This window comes from Grampus griseus, assembly GCF_964374135.1.
Source record: "Grampus griseus genome assembly, chromosome: Y".
Classification (NCBI taxonomy): domain Eukaryota; kingdom Metazoa; phylum Chordata; class Mammalia; order Artiodactyla; family Delphinidae; genus Grampus; species Grampus griseus.
The window spans coordinates 1,982,443-2,002,188 of NC_139016.1; positions in this window are offsets into that span (position 1 = coordinate 1,982,443).

Here is a 19,746-nt window from a genome sequence, read left to right on the forward strand (position 1 = left end):
ATCCTGAAAGGCTTATAGATATTACTATAAATAGGCACATAGACAATTTTTTTTCTGAACTCTATATACGCCGCTGGGTATGAAATACATATCTAGTGAGAACCTGCTGTATAGCACGGGGAACTCTACTTGGTCCTCTGTGGTGACCTGGATGGGAGGGAAATCCAAAAGGGAGGGGACACGTGTATACATACCCACAGTGGGGCCACTTTGCTGTGCAGCAGGACCTAGCACAACATTGTAAAGCAACTGTACCCCAATAAAAAAATAAATATTAAAAAGATAAGTACAGAAAAGAAAAAAAAAGTACCTGGGAAAGGAAACTTAAACGCATATGACTAAACGAAAGAAGCTAATCTGAAAAGACTACCTACTGTGTGATTCCAGCTCTATGACATGATTAAAAAAAAGAGACAAAATATGGAGACAGAAAAAAAGACCAGTGGTTGCCAGGGTCTAGGGGAAAAAGGGAAATGAACAGAGCACAGAAGATTTTTTAGGGCAGTGAAACTACTCTGTATGATGATAAAATGATGGATACATGTCATTAAACATTTGTCCACAGCCACAGAATGTACACCACCAAGAGCCAACCCTAACGTAAACTACAGACTTGGGGTGATAACGTGTCAATGGGTTCATACATCCATTTTAATTTTACAAATGTACCACTGGGTACATCCGTCACATCTATCTATCTATCTATCTATCTATCTATCTATCTATCTATCTATCTATCTATCTATCTATCTATCTATCCATCCATCACTTCTATCTACCTATCCATCTATCTATCTATCTACCTATTTATCTATCCATCCATCCATCCATCACTTCTATCTATCTATCCATCCATCCATCCATCACTTCTATCTATCTATCCATCCATCCATCCATCACTTCTATCCATCCATCCATCCATCACTTCTATCTATCTATCTACCTATCCATCCATCCATCACTTCTATCTATCTATCTGTCTATCTATCTATCTATCTAACTATCCACCCATCCATCCATCACTTCTATCTATCTATCTATCTATCTATCTATCTATCTATCTATCTATCTATCTATCTATCTATCAGGAGAGGGACAGACGTTATTTTAAGGAATTGGCTCACATGATTTTAGGGCTGGCAAGTCCAAAATCCCCAGGGCAGGCCAGCAGCCTGGAAATTCAGTAAGAGTTGATGTTTCAGTCGTACGTCCAAGTGTCATCAGGGCAGCAAGCTGGAAACTCAGGCAGAATTCCTTCTTCTCTGGAGGACCTCAAATTCCTTTTTCTCTTATGTTCTTCACCTGATTAGATAAGGCCCACCCACATTACAGCAGGTCATCTGCTTTACTCAAAGGCTACTGATGCACATGTTCATTCCAGGTATAAAGTATCTTCCCAGAAACATCTAAACCGTTTGACTGGTCCCTGTGGCCTGGCCAAGTCGACAGATAAAATTATCCATCGCAGGCTGTATTTAAACAAAGCCACTTAACGCAGGCATGTCTCATGGTCTGACCCAACTCCAGCAGGTGATTTCAGCTAGCCAATCTAACGTTCTAATTAAGTCCAGTTGCAGAGAGTTAAAAGCAAGTCCTTGTTTGGACATTACGAGGGCAGAATCAGCATGTGTCTTCTCCATCTGCCCCCTTCCTTGTCCGCAAGGCCATGGACCACAGTAGCTGTACCAGCAGCGGAATCAGACCGAATGGGCGAATTGCCTTGTGATTCATTGTATTAACGGCACCACCGTTAGCCACCAGCTTCTCAAGCCTCTTCACCTCCCTAAATCTATCAGCCTCCACACACAGAAGCATTTAGAGCTTCAAATGTTCTGCTTTTAGAACAACGTCTGGGGTACTGGAGGACCAGGCTGGATGGTCCACAGACAGGAGCGACAGGACCAGGCTCCACCCAGAGCCCCTCGGACCTCTCCGTGGAAGCAGCACACTGTCACCCCACTCTGCAGTCTCCGCGACACCAAGGCTGGAGAGTGGACCCTGCCCCAGCATCTCCGGAGGACCCCACCGCATGGTGCTAGCCAGGAGATGTGTACTTCACGGCGAGCCTTTCTAGCGCATCTCTGGGACTCCTGCAATGACGCTGGACGCACCTGGAGGAATCTGGCTCAGGGGACAAGCCCAGCTGCGAAGTATCCTGGGACACGGATCAGTCACTTTCAGTTCTCTCTTCTGCAGGTGAGCAGGTAGGAAGGGGTTTCCAGCTTGTAGATGGCAGACGGTGGGACTTCTGGGTCTCCATTATCACGGGAGCCAATTACTCGTGAACAATTCTCTCTCTCTCTCTCTGTAGACAGACAGATACATAGATAATAGATATGATAAGTAGAGAGATGACAGATACAGACATACACAGATGAATAGATATTGATAGATAATAGACAGAGACAGAGGTTGATAGCTAAATAGATAGATAGATGGACAGCTAGCTAGCTAGATAGGATCCATGATAAGTAGATAGATGATAGATAGATAGGTCAATAGATGATTGACAGAGGATTGGATTAGATAGATATTAGATAGACTGAGATGGATAGATGATAGACATACAGACTAGATAGATAGATGATAGGTGATATAGATATAGATATATACATATAGATAGATACCCGATGGGTTCTGTTTCCCTGCAGAATGCTAAAACAGGTCATCTATACTAGCAGATGGAGAACAATAACCCGTAGATTAATAACCCAACAAATAACCCGGCAAATCGTGCCAGCTGCCTGTTTCTGTGGACGAGCTAAGAATAAGTATGTACTTTTTAAATGGTTGGGGGAAAAAGTCAAAAGAAATGAAAAAAGTCAATATTCTGTGAGACTTGAAAATTATGTGACGTTCAAATCAATAAAGCTTTATTGGAACACAACCAAGAGCATCCGTTCAGGCACCGCGGTTATCTGTGTACCCGTTGCAAGGCCGAGCTGAGTAGTTGAGACGACGTGTAGGGCCGAGAAAGCCCCCAATAGTTCCTCCCTGGCTCTGTACAGACCACGGGTGCCAAGTCGCACTCTAGCTCTTTGAGGAGAAGCCAAGCAAAAACCTTAAGAAACCATTAGCTGTGCCGTCGCTGTGATGGGATGACACCTTATTCTGCAGAAGTCTCCTATGGAAGATTCCGCAGACATCATCTCCCGATGCTTTTCTGAGGGTTTTCCACCTTTGAGGACACCTTGTCTGTAAGGCCCACGCCACCCTTGACAGCCCCAGCTGTCGCCAGTAATGGGTGTGTCCCGAAAGAGATCCCATTTCCCCTCTAACGAGCCCCGCACAGCCCTGCTCCGCACAGCTTTCAAGGCGCTGAGTCATCTCCTTCTGGAAAACTCAGTCCATTATCTCTCCTTCTGCAAAGCAGCCAGGCCATGTCAGCTCCTTGCCAAGCTCCCACAAACTGAGATAATCAGAATTGCTAAATGGATTACCATAAGGACCAGTTTTGCAAGAGCAGAAACCCAACGGCAGCTGTTACCCCGAAGCGCATTCCAGAGAACGGCATCGTGGGTGATTTCATAGTGCATTAGGTGGTGGTTTATGTGGAAACGACTCCGAGAAGCGAGCTGAAAGGATGAAGGCAGGCGGGATCATGGAAGCAGTCATGGCGTTTTGAAGAAAAGAAAAGCTGGAGAGCAAGTGTCGTCTCTCTGGCTTTTGGGCTTCTCGGCTCCCAGACGAGGGGAGAAGTACTGAGAAGCACTGGACTCACGTCACCTCTTGATCTTAGCAGGTGGCACACATATAGTGTCATCTCATGCTAGGATAGGATGGGTTCTCCTCCCAGAATCCCGAGGATGACAGCATCGTCTGCTTGGTAAATGCAGTCCTTGGTAGTGACTCCAGATACGAGAGGGTGAGGGAAGAAAAGAATTATTGGTTTCCTCCAACGGGAGATCTACTTTTATTTTTATATTGCATCTTCCCACTGTGGAAGATGCCATTGGGGTCCAAGGCAAGGAACAATTTCGGGTAAGAGCCATCAACACCATATAGACCTGGCAACTGGACACCCTCTCACCAGCAAGGGGTGGTCTTGGGCCAGTTTCCAAGGCTGAGAGTGAGTGCAAACCCAAGCACGGGTGCAGAAGTTGAGTGACTCATGGGAAAAACACATGAGTTTGTGCAAATATGCCTGTGTCTGCCTGCCTCCTCACCACATGCCTTACATGTACTGTGTCTATTGCTTAAGAATATGCAGGACAAAATGAGATAACATTAAATAACTGAATGCAATTGTCTGACGCCTGTGACTAGCCTCAAGGAGAGTCTGGAGGTCCAAGGAGGGGAGTGGGTGCGGCTATAGGTTCAGCAAGATTACCCAGGGGGTGGTAATCGCTCAGTGCAATGGGTATATGAGGGATACAATAGACTCTTCTCCCTGCTTTCGTATATGTCTGCAATTCTCCAAACAAATATAAATTTAATCTGACCATCACAAAGATTTTAGAAGGCAGAGTATGTATTTATTTATTTTTAAATGGTTTGTTGGCGTGTAGTTGATTTACAATGTTCTGTCAGTTTCAGGTGTACCGCAAACTGGATCACTTATACGTACACATGTATCCTTTCTTTTTCAGAGTCTTTCCTCATATAGGTCATTACAGAGCACTGAGTAGAGTTCCCTGTGCTCTACAGTAGGTCCTTATTGGTTGTCTATTTTGTATATAATAGTGTGTGTGTGTCAATCCCAGTCTCCCAATTTATCCCTGTCCCTCAGAAGACAGAATATTTTAAAAAGTACTCTTCCCTCAACCCCTTCACCTGCAATGTCTTTATGTCCCTGTCCACCACAATGACAAGATTTTTAAAACTAACTGAGTTCTGAGCTTCTTGACAGCCAAAGGAAAAAGTGATACCTCTTCTGTTCTGTGAATAACCATTTCCCAACAATTCTCCCTGGGAAGAAAATCTGTTCCAGTCATATCTCTGAGTCATTAATCCCTAAAATGTTTTCAATAGTTCCCCCACAGGGAACACAGTGACATAATTTGGAAAAGCACTCTGCTACAAATATTTTCATTTTAACACCCAGTGCGTACTAACAAGGTGCTGTGCAGAGGTAGCAATTCTGTGGAGAACTACAACAGCAGTGGTCTAAGAACTCAGCTTTGGGGTGGTCCAGGGTGAGTTGAAAGTAACACCTATGCTATCTACGAGCCATGGTCCTTCAAGCCAACCTCCCCAAACATCGCATCTTTCAGGTGGTTGCTTGACCCAAATGAATGGCTTTTAACGTCGTATCGTCTGGCAAAGGCATGGAAAAATCCACATTTTCTGTGCCTGGGTAATAAGGGCCGATGCATAAACCCTAATAACTGGCCATGGAAACAGGATGGTTATACGTCTGTCATGGGGGCTCATGGCAGACTGGGTGGTGAGCGTCCCTCAGTACAGCTGATATCGTCCCTACAAATGAAAGTTCTCTCCACATCATGCTAAGTGAAATGAGACAGAGACAAATACTGTATGATATCACTTATATGTGGAATCTAAAAAATACAACTAGTATTAGGGAATAAAACAGAAACAGAAGCAGACTCACAGATAGAGAATAAACTAGTGGTTCCAAGTGGGGAGAGGGAAGGGGGGGAGGGGCAGGACAGGGGGAGGGGATTAAGAGGCACAAACTATGATGTAGAAAATAAGCTACAGGGATATATTGTACGGCACAGGGAATATACCCACTATTCTACAATAACTATAAATGGAGTATAACCTTGAAAAATGGTGAATGACTACCTTGTACAACCTGTAACTTATATAATATTGTACATTAACTACAGTTCAATAAAATAATAAAGTTAAAATTTAAAAAGTCCTCAAACATTTGAGCGAAGGAAATGCTTCAAATTCAGACTTAGAATTCAGCCATACAAATATTTCCATCACTCTCCCATAAAACATCTGGATTTGAGCAATGCACTCTCTGTGTGAAGTATCAAGACGTCTTTCATGCAAAGATAATTTGAAGCAATGAGAACCGCTGTGTGGCATCTCCTTACTTACCTCTACCTTCCATGGAAACAGGGCTCTGGTGCCTGGGCTGCTTCCCACGGTAAAACTGATCCCTTGGAGTCCTATCTCCTGGGGGCGGGGTGAGAACATTAAGTGAGATGTGTTTAAACTACATCCGGAATAGGTCCAAGAGCTTAATAGTAATCAGATAGTAACTGATTATTACATCAACAGTAAAACAAAGAACCCAATTTAGCCATGACCATAAGCGCTGGTCCAAGGTAGCAGGGCACTTATATGGGCTCCCATGGGCTTCTCTAGAAGCCGACTGTATTGTAAATTCCCACTCCCTTGGAATCCTTGTGATTGAGAAGCTCACACAAGTGAAATTCACCTTCTGTCCCCTGTCAGAGAGACCTCTTTCACACACTCAAAAAACTGGGTTCAAAGATGTATTCCAGGGACTCTGAACAGTAACAGTAAGGTGGAATAAGATGAAATACCCAGTGGGTATTTGTAATGCTGACTGAATTACTGCAAGGTATTCTACAGAACAATAACAAAATTGAACATAGCTGTGTACACAAATGAATACGGGTCACCATGACCCTGGAGCAGGTCAAATGTAAGTGTGATTGTGAATCACACACCTTGAATGAAAAGGGCAGGTGAGGCCACGTCTCAGCTCCATCTCCTATGGCTGTGTCCCCTTCCTCAGGTAGATGGTGACTGCATCAGGTGCGTTTTCACCTGAAGAATGAGAACAATGGCAGAATCACTGAGGGTATCATGTGTGAACGATTTACTGGGGAGATGGGAGATAGATAGATAGACAGACATATAAAAGGGTGGATAGAGAGATAGGTAGGTAGATAGACAGACATATAGAAGGATGGATGGATAGATAGGTAGACAGACAGACACAGACATATAGAGGATGGATGGATAGATAGGTAGACAGACAGACAGACAATCAGACATACAGAAGGATGGATGGATAGATACATAGATAGATACATGGATGGATGGATAGATAAACAGATAGAAGGATGGATGGAGAGAGAGACAGACAGACAAATAGAGGATGGATGGATAGATAGATACATAGATACATGGATGGATGGATGGAAAGATAGATACATCAGATAAATGACAGGTGATAGGTGGAGAGATAGATATGAACAGATGAAGGATTTATAGATTCGATAGATGGTAGATAGATGATAGAACAGATAAATGATGGGTGGATGGATAGATAGATAACAGATACATAGATATGGATAGAGGAAAGATTGATAGATTTGATAGATGACAGTAGATAGACGATTGATAGATATGAAACACTGGTAGATGATAGATAGCTACAATAATATGTATTACTTATTATATGAATTTATGCTTATACCCACACCCATGCAGTTGAATTTCTCATGTAGAGTAACCCAGCAATTAGAGGATAGCCATTTCAAGTGAGTTAAAAATTGCAATTTCTGGGCTTCCCTGGTGGCACAGTGGTTAAGAATCTGCCTGCCAACGCAGGGGACACGGGTTCGAGCCCTGGTCCGGGAAGATCCCACATGCCGCGCAGCAACTAGGCCCACGAGCCACAACTACTGAGCCCGTGAGCCACAACTACTGAGCCTGCGCTCTAGAGCCCGTGAGCTACAACTACTGAGTCCGTGCGCCACAACTACTGAAGCCCGCGTGCCTACAGCCTGTGCTCCGCAACAAAAGATGCCACCGCAATGAGAAGCCTGCACACCGCAACGAAGAGTAGCCCCCACTCGCTGCAACTAGAGAAAGCCCGCGCACAGCAACGAAGACCCAATGCAGCCAAAAATAAATAAATCGGTTAATTAAAGAAAAATTGCAATTTCTACATGTAAGTGTCATATATCAAATTTAAAAACCCTTCTTCTTTTAACATTCTCGGTTTGCTAGCACACTCACTTCAGAAAAACTGATGACCTTCCCCATAAATAGTAACAACACCTTTGCAAGGAACCCACAGCCTCTCTGCGAGAGGGGACTTCTTTCCACCTCCTTTTGTGTTGCGCTTGCCTAGAGCAGATGACCACGTTCTTCTCATTTGCTCCTCAGGGGACATGCACGTACGCTGTTAATAAATGAACTCTAGCTTTCCACACTGAAAGCATCTGGAGGTCCAACGTGTTTGGAGAATTATTTTTGAGGCTGACCTCCCCCACGGCTGACAGCTTTGGCGGAGGCTGTGGTCAGCTGCCAGTCATTGCTCAACTGATACGCCAGATGGATGATGAACGGTGCGTGCTTTCCACCACGGGGAGAAGCAGTGACCTACATCTAAAGATGGAGCACTTGTTTCCAGTTTCTGCTGGTGACCTGCCTCGATCTCTCAGGCTTTTTAGAGCTTCCTGGTTCCGAGGCAGGGTCCAGGCAGGGCGGGGGTCCGGATGGGCAAGCATGGCCTGGGTGCTCAGGATTCGGGAATCCCAGGGACAACTTCACGGCTCTACCCCTAGCACGTGTTAGGAAAGGATTTCCCTCTTCATGTTCTGCTGTGGACCTTCATCCCCCCTTTTCAAACCTGCTGTGTATCTGAAGAAAATGAAAACACTAATTCAAAAAGATCCATGCACGCCCATGTTCACAGCAGTGCTATTTACAGTAGCCAAGGTGTGGAAGCAAGCTAAGGGTCCATCGACAGAGGAACGGATAAAGAAGATGTGGTACCTGTATACAATGGAATATTACTCAGTCATGAAAAGGAATGAAATCATGCCATTTGCAGCAACATGGATGGACCCAGAGATGATCATACTAGGTGAAATAACTCAGACACAGAAAGACAAATATTCCATGTTACCACTTATATGTGGAATCTAAAAAGAAAATAAAACAAATGAATGACTATAACAAAACAGAAGCAGACTCACAGATACGGAGAACAAACTAGTGGTTCCCAGTGCAGAGAGAGAATGGGAGGAGGGGCCATAGAGGGGTAGGGGATTAAGAGGTAGAAACTACTATGTGTAAAACAGATAAGCCATGAGGATATATTGTAGAACGTGGGGAATAAAGCCAATATTCTATAACTACAAACCTTTAAAATAGTGACTGCACTGTACACCCGAAATGAATATAATACTGTAAATCAACTATATCTCAATAAAAAAATTAAATATTAAATAAATAAAAGCAAAAAAAAAAATCTAACCTTGACTGGATGGATTTTCAGACAAGGCTGAGTTCTGAAGGTGACAGTCTGCAAAGACGACTTCTCCAAATCAGGTCACGTTCCCCAGTTCTAGAGACAGAGACCTGCTGTCTCTGCAGACACTGATTCAGGCTATGACAGGAAGAAGCTGTCACAACTTTGAGGGGTGATTTTTTTTTTAATGATTACTCTGGAAGAGTGGGAATGCGGATGCATCGTGACCACCCGGTGAATGCCATTTCTTTGCTGGAAGGGAAACAAGCAGTGTTTGCTAGAATGAAAACGAACCTTGGGAGTTTTCCCTTTCAGAGTTTATAGATATCTCAGAGAGGTCCCAAGAGGTTAGAGGGACAAACTGGGGCCAGACGCCCAGCCACCGTTTCCCCCATTCGTGGTGCCTCTCCAAGAGAAAATGAAGTTATCTTTCACAGTGGACGATTCCCCTCCGTTATCCTGAGCCCGGGCGCATCCACCCTCTTCCGTTTCTGTTCCGCTCTGCTCTCCTGGAAGGCAAGATGCAAGGGACCTTGGGACAAGCGCATGGGTCCAAAATGTTAGTTGGTCAGAAAAGCCAAACAAATATCAACTCTCCCAGAAAGAAGAGAAAATCTTTCACGGCCACTGAAACATGGCGGCGGAGATGCCTTCGAGATAACTAGCTTCTCCCAGAGTAGTATTTCTCCCGTAGTAGTGTTAGTAAACATTCCTACTAGAGTAAGAAATATGAACCAGTCCTAAGGGATTCTGACAGAACTTCGGGGGATGAACTGTATTTTCTTTTCTTTTTAATTTTCACATCTGGAACTTCCAGAATCTGTCCATCTAGCACATTTGGACACATGTGCAGCCTCTCCACATGAATTCAAGATGCTGTGATTAAGCGTCATACGCTTTGCTCTCGTAACTTGACAAAAGAGATTACATTACAGAGGATGGAACATGTGATGGAAACAGTGCAGAATCCCTTTTTATTAACTTTCCTATATGTTTTCATATCTCCAGATAATTTTCCCAAAGACACAGGTAATTTTCTTTTCTTTTCTTTTTTTTTTTAGTAATAAAGTGTTTCACTTATACCCTTAGGCCTCTCATAAACTCCTTTGGTGATGAGAAAGAAACTTTCCATCATTAACGAAAAGCATATGCCGAGGTTTAGATGACATCAATCTGATGCCTGTAGAAAGATGGGACATCGGGAGTTCTGTGAAGTTAAAAAAAAAAAAAGAAAAAAGAAAGAAAAGAGAAGAAGCCGTACAGCTTACAGCACTGCGTTTCACACCAAGGGAAATGCATGGAAGAGGGTAAAAAGCCATCAATGAGAATGTCCTGTCATTCTATCAAGGGACGTGAAGAAATGCTAATAAGAATGGGGACAGCTTTCGGGGACGTTGTCATCTTTACGGCATCAGCTTCACTCAAGGCACACTCCGTCCATCTTAGATGCAGCACTGGTGGCATATCTTCACGAGAAGCGGCATCTCCAGCGTGAGTGTCCAGTTGTCCCTCCCAAACTCCATCCTCTTCACTCTTTCCAGTCTCCCCATCTGGCCCCTTCATAATTCATGTCTTGACCGCAGACATCTCCTGCCTCTCCCACCACAGCTGTCCACCCACTCCTCTCTGCGTGAGGCATCTCCCTGACATTCTCTTCCGCCCTTTCTTCTCCTTTGCTTCCACAAACGCGACATAAATGCCAGATGTCAGATGGGGCTGGGCATTTTTCAAAGGAAAAAAGAACTGGCAGGCATCCTCAGACATTCCCGAGACCTCCCTCCTCCTTCCCTGAAGCTACTGTCCCCATCTTTCCCCTTCCTGTCCCCACCGAATGTTCTCGAACATGAACCACACTCATTGCTCTCCCGTTACGTTGACTGCTCAGCCCAACCCACCACTGCTGTGATGCTGCCCCGGGAAATACGGCACGACCTCCTTTCCAACCCAAGAACCCATTTTCAAGAACCCATCTTCTTGGAGCTGTTCACTGCTGTTTCTCCCCAGAAACCATTCCTCTCTGATCTCCACAACACCGTATCCTCTTCTGCTCTCCGTACCTCTCGCACGGCGCTTCATCAATCATCATTTTGGATAATTTCCTCTCCTCCATATTCCCCTACGGGTAAGAGCTCAAACCTCACCAGTATCATTTTTTTTCCCATGGGGATGGGGTTTCCTGTGCTTCAGAATATAGTTTAAATGGACTTTTCAAGTTAATTTTTATGGGAGTACAGTTGATTTACAATGTTGTGTTAGTTTCAGGGGTACAGCAAAGTGAATCAGTTATACGTACACATATATTCATTCCTTTTCAGATCCTTTTCCCGTATAGGTCATTACAGAGCACTGAGAAGAGCTCCTTGTGCTACACAGCAGGCTCTCATTAGTTATCTATTTTATATGTAGTTGTGTGTGTGTGTGTCAGTTATTTGCAAATGAAGCAACTGATAAGGGATTAATCTCCAAAATATACAAAGAGCTCATGCAGCTCAATATCAAAAAAAACAAACCACCCCATCCAAACATGGGCAGAAGACCTAAAAAGACACAATGTAAAGAAGAAGAGAACGTAAAAAAAGAAGATGTGTAATATATATGTGTATAAGTGAATTATTTTACTGTACACCGGAAACGAATACAACATTGTAAAACAAATACATCCCGCTAAAAATTTTTTAAAAATTAAAAAAACCCCATAAATTTCCACTTGACCATGGCTAACGACTCCGTGAATGAGAAAAGGACACATCTGGGGAGCAACGGACAAGCAGAAGAAAGGATAATTTCATTTTGAATATCCATTAGCGGGTTGGGACCATTTAACTGTCCTCCCAGCCAACTCTTGTAGAAGCTGGAGTGGGAGGCTGTGGCTTGCCTGCAGCTGATCTAAGCGGCACTATCTCTACTGGGTGGAAATTACACTGGCTCCTCTGTGGTTTGTGAAAACAGGATGTGAGAGCATTTGGTAAGTCTTGGGACGCAGCTTCAGGGAGCTCTGGGGCTCCAGCATCTACTCTGCAAGCTGTCTATGGAAGACAATTCACGCATTTCAATCTATTTCATTGATGTCCACCGATGCCTGGGCATCCGGTTGGTGGTCATGGGTGAAGCAGCATCAAATGACAAGTCACGGGACTTGCCTGGTGGTGCAGTGGTTGAGAGTCTGCCTGCCAATGCAGGGGACACGGGTTCGAGACCTGGTCGGGGAAGATCCCACATGCCGCGGAGCAACTAAGCCCGTGCGCCACAACTACTGAGCCCACGAGCCACAACTACTGAGCCTGCGCGCCACAACTACTGAGCCTGCGCTCTAGAGCCCGCGAGCCACAACTGAGACCACGAGCCACAACTACTGAGCCCGTGAGCCACAACTACTGAAGCCCGTGTGCCTAGAGCCCGTGCTCCACAACAAGAGAAGCCACCGCAATGAGGCTCGTGCACCACAATGAAGAGTAGCCCCCGCTCGCCGCAACTAGAGAAAGGCTGCGTGCAGCAACAAAGACCCAACGCAGCCAAACATAAATAAATAAAGTTAAACCTTAAAAAAAACAACGAAACAGAACATGGGTGCTTCCATTCTTCCCAGACTGACCCTTCCGTGCAAGATCGCCTCACACCCTAAGATGCTACGGGGAGATCTCCCTTCAGCTTTGTCTCATTCTCTTTACTTCTTATTCTTTTTAAAAGCCCTTGGGAGGGGAGTTCCCTGGTGGCCCAGAGGTTAGGATTCTGGGCTTTCACTGCCGAGGCTCGGGTTCCATCCGTGGTCAGGAAACCAACATCCCGCAGGCTGAGCAATGCAGACAAAAAAAATTTTTTTAATAAATAAAAACCCTTGGGAGAGACTGAAACTTAAGCAGGAAGTTAAGTTTCCCACTTAACCGTTCCTACTTTGCACACTGGGAATAGCTCATTTCTGTGTCCAGAGCAAAGAAACAAAAGGAGCCAGTGGTTGTGTATGTGTGTGTGTGTGTGTGTGTGTGTGTGTGTAAATGTATGTGGCGTGTGCATGAGTGCATGGAGAGACACTGGTGCACGGGGGAGACCACAGTACACAGCTATGCGTGAGGACTAACATGTAAACTGCAGCTCTGCCGTTGGTTCTGGAGTACATTAATTAAGCTTTTTCAAAACGTTCCCTCTTCCTCTATAAAATGGAGATAAGGCCTGTCACCAGTATTTGTTGTGAGATTTAAAAATAAAGCGTCAAGTCCTGGAAGAGACACATGGATTGCTGCTGGGGGAGTCTGGTGTGGCAGAGGTGTGGGGAAGAAGGACTCTGAGTTCTCCAGATATCGGGGCTCCCTCTTGCAAGTGGATGGCAGACAGTGAGATCTGAACCCAATTTGGGAAGGTCGTTCTGTACAGGATGCCGCCACGATGACTGCCGGGAGTCCTCCCACAAACGCAACGGCAGTCAATACAAATATCACAATATCCTGAAACGTAAGTCCCCCATGAATTTCTTCAACGCAGCTAAATCCAGGTGGAGACAGAGACCACTCTCCTAACATGTGGGTTCATGAGAGGTTAACAAGCAAAAAAGAGAAAGAAAGGGAAAGAAAACCTGAATTTGGAAACTGGACATTATAACTTCTACCGTCCTTTGCCATGGTCCCAGCTTGTGGAAAATTTTAAAACTTGTGATAAGTAAAGGAATTCCCTGGCAGTCCAGTGGCTAGGACGCGGTGCTTTCACTGTCGTGGCCCAGGTTCAATCTCTGGTCAGGGAACTAAGAGCCCACAAGCCACACAATGGTCAAAAATAAATAAGGGCTTCCCTGGTGGCGCAGTGGTTGAGAGTCCGCCTGCCGATGCAGGGGACACGGGTTCGTGCCCCGGTCTGGGAGGATCCCACATGCCGCGGAGCAGCTGGGCCCGTGAGCCACGGCCGCTGAGCCTGCGCGTCCGGAGCCTGTGCTCCGCAACGGGAGAGGCCACGGCGGTGAGAGGCCCGCGTACCGCAAAATAAATAAATTAAAAATTGTGATAAATAATTCAACATGTGAGGTAACTATACAGTGTCCTTTACTTAGGGAATTGTTGAACCAATAATACAACTGAGAAGATGCTCCTCTAAGAAGCCTTTCAAAAGGCATCTAGAAGGTCATAAAAGTCCAGCTAAACTCCAATGACTGCCCCAGACAGAAAGAAGAGAAAGAATGGAAGAGAAGGAGAAAGAATATTTGGACAACTAACAGTTGAAAATCCCCCCCGAACTGAAGAAACACAGAAAAGGTTAGATCCAACCAACCCAAGAGGGTCTAGCCATCCTTCAGTCCCATATGGCTCATCTAATCAACTGCTCACCAGGAGGCTATCAAGCGAATATAACCAGAAGCAATGTTGCTAGAAAGACAGAGTCATGAAAGGAAGGACGCTTTGTCACCTCCCGCTCTCAGATGTTCAGAATCTAGGGGAGGGCTCTGTTCCGCCGTGTGGCCCTGACACGGGATGCTGAGAGCCCAGAGTATGCCATGTAAACGGCGACCATCGCTATCAAGACAATCCAAGTTGTGCCCTGAAGAGTGGGACCCAGGCAACTCCACAAAGAGACAGGAAGCACATTCTAGGGACGGGGAAGTCCGCATTCGTCTGGACTGCTCTTCAGGATGGAGCTGAATTTATAACAAAGTCTACAAAACGTAAACTTTACAACAACCCCAACTGTAGCCCAACCCCAGAGTAGGATGTCTCACCATGTGTATCATCACACCAGATGGGCTGCCTCGGAGATAAGTGATTCTGGAAATTTTCAGACAGAGCTGGACAACCCTTGCTCTGACCCTTGGAAACTGACTATGGGATGCTTGGACCATGAGTTGGTGTCCATTTGGAGGAAACTCTGAGTGACCGGCTAAGGGGAGCTGGGCTGTTTTCTATGTCACGCAGAACCTTGGCCCAGCTCACGCACTCAGATTTACAACTCATTTTTAAATATTTCCTTTTAACAAATTATAGACTATGCAATATTTCAACAAGAAAATGCAAACACATTTAGGTAGGCAAGGAAAAAAAAACCTCTTGGAAAGATAAATCCCAAACCCAGCATTTTATGTATGAGTAATTCACTTCCAACAGTGCCAGTCAAGTGGGAAACTAGGGATATTCTGAGATCATCTGAGGATACAGCATGCTTGGCTTTTACGATGTTGGGTTGTTTTGAAAGAAAGAAGAGGGTTTTGTTTAAAACATCCGGATAATTACAGCTGGTCAGAATTTACTATGTGCGATTTTGTTAACAGATAACGAAATGTTTACTTTCTCCATGTGTGTTTCTAAGCAGACTTCAGTTTCTAGAAACCTCAGATCTATAAGGGAAGATAGCTGTGGGGTTCATTCACCTGTGAATTAAAAACCTGTTGCCTTGGCAACCTGAACTACGCCGTGGCGGATGTGTTCTGTTCCTTACGTGGTACTTCACATGGTTTGATTTTGCTGTCAGTCAACTTGTTTGGGGTTTTAAAAAGGTCATCTCAGTTCCAGAAGGTTGAAGAGAAACAGCCTTGGTGTTCTCTGTATGTACAACCGGGACGAATGTATCAAGCTTGCCGATGCGCTTCTGCAGCAAACGTTAAGTTCTATGGTGCTCCTACGATGAGATTAGACTCACCAAAGAGTTAGGAAACCCAAGGTGAAAACGACCCAAGCTTGTAAACGTCGTCCCTTTCTCCTGGCTTCAAGACAGCAACTCCTTTGCTATATGATCCAGTAATCCCACTCCTGGGCATATATCCGGGGAAAAGTCTAATTTGAAAAGATACGTGCACCCCAATATTCATAGCAGCACTATTTACAAGAGCCAGAACATGGAAGCAAACTAAATGTCCATCGACAGAGGAATGGATAAAGAAGATGTGGTCTATATATAGTGTTTGAAATTACATTCAGAAAGAGCCTATGAAATGAACACCAGGTTAAACGCTGGACTCCAAGGAAAGGTGTCCAGTCACCCCGCCCTCATCTTTCCTGTGTTCATATCCACAGGGCATCTCAGATCTGAGTCTGTGACCAAGGTTTATCACTTTACAATTGAATTCTAACACCTCTGAAAAGTCGTCGGCCCAGGCCCCCTAAAAACATGCATTCAGAGATGAAATAAAACAGAGGTTGAGCACGTGGAACGCCAAGGAGGTGAGGACCCAGAGACAGCAAGTTGAAGATTACAAAACAAGGGAGAGAGGAGCACACGCATGTGCAGAAGGACGGATAAGGCAGTTACCCCGCACAGCCAGCCACCCCGCAGAGAAAAAACGGACCCTGTGGTCCTGGTGGGGTAACTCACACCCCGACCCTGAAGGCAGTCCGCCTCGCCCGAGTGGTTCAGCTACAAGAAGCTATGACACCGACTAGGATAAATAACGGAGTTGGTCCGAAGGTCAGGGAGCTCTGAAGAGGTGGCTGCAAGACAGAACACCCAGGACACCCACTTCTGGAAGCGGAAACACCCTCCCCTGCCTCCGGGAGACAAAGGCTCTGGTGCCGGCGTCGACCTGCGGCAGCAGAAGCAAGGCTCCAGGAGAAGGAAAATGGCAAGCGGGACACAAAGGGAGTCCGTGTCGGGCTCCGGCACAGGCAGACTGACATCTTAAGGCTCTGCCCTGAAAGTCTGCGGCGGGTCCGGAGAGATGCTGGGTCACCTTTGTTTGCCGGCACTTGGACGGGCTGCTTTTCCGTCTGTCATCCTGAGTTGCGGGCTGTGTGTGTGTGTGTGTGTGTGTGTGTGTGTGTGTGTGTGTGTGTGTGATGGAGAGAGCTTCGTGACTGATTGTGTGTCCGAACTCCTGTCTCTTCCCTTGTGAGCCTTGGTCAGTGTTCTGAAACAGGGATGTCTTCAGAATCACCCTCCACAGAGCCCTGGCTTCGGTAGGACAGACAGCCACCCGAGGGCTACAGGTGGTTCTGGACCTCGTCGACAAGAAGCTCACGGTGGTCCCTACATATGCCCCCAAATTAACGGGGTCCTTCACGTCCCTCCAAGCTCTCTCCACAATCCTGTATCTCAAAAGTCTCCAGCGACTTTCTTCTCCTCCCCGTGTCTTCAGCCCGAAGTTAGAAACAGCGTCCTGGAGAAACGTCCTCAGACCTCCTGTGTCGTGTGTTGAGCCCACGCTCTGTAATTGGTCCTGCGTTAAATCTCATCCTTTGGGACACCTGGGTGGGACACCTCCAGCAGCCTCTGACAGGTGCCTGCCTAAATCCTTTCCTTCCTCAGGGACCTGTGGCTTACAACTCAATTCGGTGTTCACTTCTGGCCATTTTCATCCCAGCCTCACACCCCATCATCGTGCAAAAAGGTGCGTGGGTCAGTGGAATTCAGGAAGAAAGGAAAGCCTGACTGATAAAACGGGCCAAAGGCTCCCTGTCGCTTCCACCTTTTTCATTGGGCCAAAGTTTCCTAATTGAAGACCCTCGCCGTTCCTCACATAGGAAGCGTCACTTTCCTTGACCTCCACGCAAATTAGGAGCTTGCAACCAAAGTACAGAGACACCTCCAGGGGTGTTTCTTGCCGAAAAGCACAGCTCAGCCTGACGACCCGTGGTCGCTGGGACCTTAAGAGGTTTCCTTAAAGGGCTTTCCAGGTTTTTGCAGCTCATTCTCTGACCCTTCACCACCCCCAAAGGGGAAGGTCGGTCATCAAAGAATGAATGTCACAAAGCAGATGTCGTGAAGCAGACATCTGTAGCGGTAGCAGACCGGGCGCTTTACGCTTTTCACGGCGTGGGAACCTTGCTCTACAAAGACCCCAGCAGGGATGTGGCCAGTGTACATTCTCGAGTCAGTTGGAAGGCTGCTCATTTTCTCACACTCTGGGCTCCACGCACACCCCTTGAAGGAGGGGGTGGTGCTCTGGGGAGAAAAGGAGGCTCTCTCTCCTTTCACTCCCCAGAGAAGTTCACCTGAAATGTGCACACACACAGATTTCTCACCTTCCCAGGGTCGACTTGCAGTCTTCAGCTCCCAGTCTGACCACGGGGCACAATAAACGGACAGTTACATAATCCCGTTCTGGGTTAAACTACAGGAGCATTTGGTTGCCTCAAATAATTAGTCTTCACCAGCAGCTTCACATCTAGAGCAAATCAGCTAGAGATGCAGAGCGGGTTTAAAATCGAAATCATCACGGAGTAAGATGTTGCGAAAGTGGACAACGCTTGGTGACAGCCAGATGTCTCTGTGAGATGCACCAGGTACTTAATCTTAAGAGAATTAGTAGCAGGTGAGCATCAGGCTCAGACAGGACAGAAGTAAAAACAATAAACCTGAAAACTACAGGCAACTTGGAATAAGGATAAGGATCACAGTGGTGACTCCAAGACGCTCAGGAATCTTCTTTGATCTTTCTGCTCTAACACTCCAACACGTTGACTTCTACCCTCAAGCTTGCCACGTGGCTCAAGATGGATGCTGAAGCTCCAGCCATCGTGTCTACATCCCTGGAAGCAGAAATGAGGGAGCAGCGTGGAATCAAAGGGCCTACCTTCTGGGACTTCCCTGGCTGCCCAGTGGTTAAGACTCTGCACTTCCACGGCAGGGGGCCAGGGTTCGATCTCTGGTCAGGGAACTGAGAGGCTGCATGCCGCGCAGCCCTGCCAAAAATTAAAAACAAACCGAACAAAACAAAACAATGCCTGAAGAGCCTACCTTCCAACTCAGTATTCTCAGCAGCCTTCCTAAATGTCCCACAGTGCTCCTAACCAAAATCCTATGAACTTAGTCACATGGCCACACCTAGCTGAATGAGAGGCTAGCAGACGTAATCTGTACACTAATCTGGGGACATTATCACCCTCTTCAAAAGGCAAAAACCTTGAGCTCAACTGAGAATGGGCTTCAGTTATCAACCAGCACTTTCTGCTCAGAGTGTCAGAGAATAACTCACGTCGGGGCAGGTTAGAGATGGGGCCCACTGAGATTTATGAGTCCCAAATGCCAGCTTCGGGAGGACCACCATGCTCCCCTCCACGCGTAGCCCCAAACAAGCCAAGCGCTCGCTCTGCACTTTGGGGTTCTGGCCACTTCTCCCCTCTCATTACACGGTACACCCCTGCAACCCGTGTCCGCTGGAGGTTAGACCCTGAAATGGGTGGGCAGGGTGGTGCTCCTTCCGGAAGCTCCAGAGGAGAGTCTGTCCTCTTGTCTCTTCCAGCTCTTAGGGGCCACCTCCACGGCTTGGCTCAGCAAAGGCTCATGGCCCCTTTGTCCATCTTCAAAACCAGGAGCACACACTCTTCCAATCTCTCTCTGTCTCTCAATCTCTCCCCCATCTCCTTCTCTAACTCCACCCTCCTGCTTGCCTCTTACGAGGACCCTTGTCAAGACATATAGGGACCACCTGAGTACCCCAGGGTCGGTTCCCCATCTCAAGACCCTTAATCACTCCTGCAATGTCCCTTCTGCCACATAAGCTAACATACTCATGAGTTCCGAGCCTTAGAGAACAGACATCTGGGGAGACGGGGGCTTTACTCAGCCAACCGCACCCACTTTAGGATTCTGAATAAAATAACAGAAGTAGAACAGCTGTTTCCAAAAGATATCAGCTGTTTTGGTGACTGTTCTCTGAGTGTTTCAGCGGATGGACTTTA